Source organism: Adiantum capillus-veneris, chromosome 17 (genome assembly GCF_014529385.1).
Source record: "Adiantum capillus-veneris isolate H3 chromosome 17, ASM1452938v2, whole genome shotgun sequence".
Classification (NCBI taxonomy): Eukaryota; Viridiplantae; Streptophyta; class Polypodiopsida; order Polypodiales; family Pteridaceae; genus Adiantum; species Adiantum capillus-veneris.
The window spans coordinates 51,592,513-51,597,991 of record NC_140947.1 but is presented as its reverse complement, the minus strand read 5'-3'; the positions used below and the strand labels follow the sequence as shown (position 1 = coordinate 51,597,991).

The 5,479-nt window shown below is 40.4% G+C and overlaps 2 pseudogenes; both read left to right on the top strand.

Moving 5' to 3' along the window:
* Positions 1–1,689: 1,689 nt before the first annotated feature.
* Positions 1,690–1,953, top strand: LOC147437240 (uncharacterized; annotated as a pseudogene).
* A 2,041-nt stretch (positions 1,954–3,994) lies between these two features.
* LOC147437239 (uncharacterized) lies at positions 3,995–5,266 on the top strand (annotated as a pseudogene).
* The last annotated feature ends 213 nt before the right edge of the window (positions 5,267–5,479 follow it).

Here is a 5,479-nt window from a genome sequence, read left to right as displayed (position 1 = left end):
TCATTTTAAGCTCTTGTTCCCCTTTCTTCCCTCCCCTCTCACATTTCGAAGATGCAAGCGACAACGTGGGACGACGACGGACCAGACAATGCGGTGGAACACGATCGATGGTTGAACAACAGGTTGTTGTGTACATGCGAGCATTGCAAAAGGGCCATTCCTAGGCTCTGACAAGTCTGTTTGAAGCATGTCAAGGACTATGAAATGTCGAACGATCCACGAACATGAATAACCGATCTTCACGATCTTTCGCACATGGATCGCTCCTCACTGGAGTGTTGTGGGAAGAGGCTCTTGAGCGAGAAATTTGAAGAGAAAATTGCAAGAAAACAGGTTTTTCCCTCCACCAACAATGGGCGAGAGTTCGAGATCCAGTGCAGGTGATTATTGGGAGGAGGAGATGACAGATCTATCGCACCAGATGGAGGAGGATACAATTATGGAGAATTTGGTTGTTGAGATTCTCACTCACGAGGAGGGTCCGTTTGATGATGACAATTGTGGATGCAAAGAGACTGCACAAAAGGAGGTGTATACTCTTTTGGTTGCAAGCCAAAGAAGCAGTTGTTCTCATTGAAGAGAGCTTTCCCAGGTCCATATAGTGAGCCAACTCCATTTATACTGCATCTTGTGCATGAGGTAGATATTTGTGGAGTGGTCCATTACCGCTGGATGTTCTTCCTTGAGTGTTTTCTTAAGACACTCAAGGACTTCTTGAGGCTACTCTCACAATCATCAGAGGCTAGCATGGCTGAAGGATGGATTGTTCAAGAGTCATTTGTGTACATCTCTGAGTACCTGGATATAGTGGATGAAACGATACCACGCTTATGGACTGATAAAGAATATCCAAGGATTCATTCTCATATGCCGAATGGGAAGGGAAAGATAAAGCTTATGGAAAGGCACATACGTGATGCAATAAGCAACTACCTTGTCCTTGATGCACCAGTGATGCAAAATTGGGTAGATCTATATACAGAATTGAAAAGAAAGTGTGAAGAAGATCGAGAAGCATATAGGGAAATACACTCTCGCAGAAGAAATCGCAATGTGGTTTACCCATCGTACCTTGCCATGTTTCCAAAACTTATAAAGCCCGATTGGTTGCATGAAAAATTTAGACTAAAGCTAAAGCTGATGGTGAGAATGTTAGCAATGAGGAGTGGGAGTATCGCGAGGTTGTCTACCAAAGGTAATTGCTAATTAAAATCATTATGCACAATATGAAGTATAAGTATATAGCTACATATACTCAAACGGGTTCTACTTTCAATAGGCAACAATGTTCAACTCGATGTGGCATGAAAGAAGGCACTTTCGAGCTAATGATGTAGACAAAAAATGAACGACAAATGATAGTGGAGTGTTGGACAATTTTGATGCGCAAACTCCAAATGATATGGAAAATAGATATTGTGGAGTTATTCAAAGAATCTACTGAGTAGATTTTTGAACTTTTCAAAAGTATGTGTTTGATGTGAAGTGGTTTGCCAGACATGAAAACAGTATCTACATGGTGGACTCTACAAGATTTTATACGGGCACAAATAATATCTGCATCTCTCCAAAAAGTTGTGAGCAAGTGATCTATCTTCCAAGTGTTACAAACGAAGGTATTGGTTTGTCATACAAGTCACGCCAAGAGCAAGATGTATACCAGATGATGCAGCGAACATAGGAACCACTATGGACAAACACAACGATGATGATGAAGCATAAATAGAAGGTGAAGAACTTCCAGCATGGCTACTTGAGGAAGCGAATGAGAATGATGTCGATGAAGAAGAGCAAACCTACATGGAAGATGAAGAAGAGGATGAAGAGCTAGAAGAAGAGAATGATGATGAGGATGATTGTTTTGATCCCTACGCTAATTTTGATGAACTAGAACTCCACATAGACCGCATCATGGCTATGAAACTAGCAGAGGATGATGTAGTGGATGATTAATTAAGGCCATGTTTTAAGGGTGGATGCATGAATAGGTGGCCCGGTTTTAACCGGTTAAAAGTTGCTTTTGGAGGCTTAAAATTTAGGGGGTATGAAACTGGTGTTATGGGCAAGAATTATTTGAATTAAATAATCGTGTGGAGGATACAAAATCTTAATAATCGTGTGGAGGATTCAAAAACACGTGTGGAGCCCATGTTAGATGAATGTTCAGTCGAATGTTTGCATGACTGTACTTCTCCATATCTCTGTGCCTTTCTCCTTCTGCACCTTTCTCAGCTCACTCTACCACCCCCTGTGTACGCTTATTATCCTTTACTATGGATAGCAACCTAAGAAAGAGTCCAAGGAATCCAGCCCGACACGTCTCCCCCACAAAGACCCAACATTCTCCCATGAAGGTATGTCACCTCTCTCTCTCTCTCTCTGTGTTGTGTACAACGGACTTGTATGTGTAGTAGAGTATTGAGGTGTGGATATATTGAGTAATGAATATGGATTTATTCTTTTCAAAGACAGAAGCTACAGCCTCCTCCCAAAATCAGCCGCTTTGTTCACCCCAAGGATGTGGAGGTGCCATTAAAGGCATTTTGCACGACAAAGGAGGATTTTCACAGGGAATATGGGTTAAGTATTGAGAGGAAAGATGTTAGGAAGTTGATAGATGCAGATGTGCCCATATCGGATTGGATGAAATTTTTCACGTGTCTTCCAGGAAAGGAGAAAAAAGTGCCGATAAAAACAGCAAGGCCGGATCACTACAAGGCACTCTACCAGCTCTACAAGCAGGTGTATCAATCCAAACCACCAAACTATCTTCTGGGAGTCAAGTTTGCACGTCAATATGTTTATTTCGTATGCACAGGTCCGGTAAAGTGGGCCGAGTTTGCATCTGAGGTGGTGAAGAATGCGACCAATGAATGTCACTTAGATAGGAAAAGAGAACAATGGAAGTTAGAGACTTCCCAAGTATCCACAGGAACCCCAAGTGGTTCTGCCATCTTGTTAGTAAATACCCCATCCGGAAGTACACTAGCCGGAAGTGGGATTTTTGCGACTACTTAGTTTGCGTTTAGTGTTGAAGTATCCACTTCCTTGAAAGAACTACTTGTTGAGGTTAGAAAACCTCATGACAATGTATCAGTCGAGTGTCAGAAGGCTAAGGATTCTATGGTCAAATCTGTTGCTGATGTGCACCGTTGCGAGGGTGCCCTTGACACCATCCGAATGCACTTCCCTGAAGATGCCAATGTACCAACAGGCTTGCTTGATAGCCTCCAAGAAAATTTTGACCAAGCAAAAGCCACCCTACATCAGGCACATGTATGCTTTTAACTCCATCTGATTGTAGTATAATACCTGCAAAGTACTGGTTTGGATGTACAATATACTATAGTCTATATACTGATGCGGAATGATTACACAATAATACCTATAAAGTAGATTGATTACTATAAATAATGGTAACATACCTGCAAAGTAACGGTTGCAATACCGGTATTGGTATTCTATTGGTGAACATGTTACTATAAGTTCTATCAATGATCACAATAACGGTATGAAAGCAACATAATACATGTATAACAACAAAATAATACCGATATAGTAACAAAACAAAACAGTGGTTTAACACTAAAGTAACGGTATGATTATAATAACCATATTGTACTGAAACTCTAATAGTGAAAATGGTATTATAAGTTTTATAATACCGGTATTATGGCTCTATTATACCAAGATGGATAGAATGTGGTACCACAAAACCGAATAATAAAAAAACATTATAGTACGACAATAACATCAATTCGGTAAGGGTAGATGACAATACCGGTAGGATGTTATCATACCGGTAGGATTATATCCTACCGGTATGATTACATCCTACCGGTATGATTATATCCTACCGGTATGATTACATCTTACCGGTATGCTTACATCTTACCGTTATGGTTATATCCTACCGGTATGATTATATCCTACCAGTATGGTTACATCCGACCGGTATGGTTAGATCCGACCGGTATGATTACACCCTAACGGTATGATAAAATCCAACCGGTTTGATGTCATCCTTCTGGTATAATGTTATCCTACCAGTATGATGTTATACTATCCAGTATAATAACATCATACCGGTGGGATAACATCATACCGGTATGATAACATTATTATACCGATCTTCAAGCATTCATACCAATTTTATACCTATTTGACATTGTCTGATAACAGAGGTCTCTTTCCTATAGGAAGAATTATCCAAATTCTTGGAGCGTGAGGAAAACTTTGGTCTCTGTGTCACGTTTGTGGCAGACATGATTAGTCAACCAATGCTACTTGAAACCATAGTCTTGCCTGCACGAGTTTCAGCTCCTGGACATAGTGTTGTTCTCATTGATGTGTGCAATGCTTGTGGTGTAAAAATTCATGATCACAATCTCTCAAGCCATGTTGTTCTATTGCCTTGTTAACATGCATACCATGCATTCTGCTATGCTCACTTGGATGAGAAAGGAAAGTACCTGCTAAAGGATTTCCCCAGAGTTATTTTTGCAGAAGAACAATCCCTTCTAAAGAAGAATCTAGTTGAACCATGCCCAATAACAGGTGAGAAAATTGTTTCAACGAGTAAGAAACACACCATTGTTTTAATCAGGTGGTTGATTTTTGTCTTCTCTGATGTTTTTTCAGAGTCAAGCTGCTTCAGAACTACTGCCGGTAAAGACACAGGGAACGATGCAGTGACGCCTGCATACAAGACACTGTGGAGGTTTTGCTTGATGAAAGTGTCCCTGGTAATGTTGAGAAACGTGTTTTGGAAACAACAGAAGAAGAACAAAACTTTGAGGTAAAGGAGCAGAGTACGACTGGTGCTGAAGGAAAAACCTAGAATGAGGAAGACGATGTGTTGCTAGACACTGGCTTGCGGGTGACAAGATCAAAGACCCCAAGAAAACGAGGCCAACATGGCAAGAGTAAGTTTTTTCATTGATTAAGGTTCTAATAAGTGATCTTTTGCTACACAGCTTTATAAAGCTGATGGTCTGGTAAATGTCAGGCTGGAGGGAAGTCCCGAGGAGACCCTTGCTCAACATATGAGAAAGGCAAAAAAGAAAAAATCGAGAAGACTGTAGATGAGAAGCCTGAAATGGAGCAAAAAATCAAGGAAGAGGAAGAGACCCAGGGGCAGCCAGAAGAGGAGATGGACAACACTAAGGAGATGCAGAATACTGGCACAAGTTCTGACCCTAAACCCAGAGCTGCAAAAGATTATAGTTTGCCCCCCCTATGTTTCTTTTTATATAACCACTTTTGAAATTAATATAACTTTCTTTCCCATTCGACGTCTCTTTCATCTTGTGCCTAATTTTTGAACATTGTGTATTTTTATTGTATGATTTCAATATGTAGATATGTCCTAATTGCATATTTAAATTTGAGTCTTGTGTAATTTTGCATTTGCAGATATGTTTTCAGTTGAATAATGGCGCCTTGCAGATAGGTTCAGGGCTGACAAGTAGAATGGCAG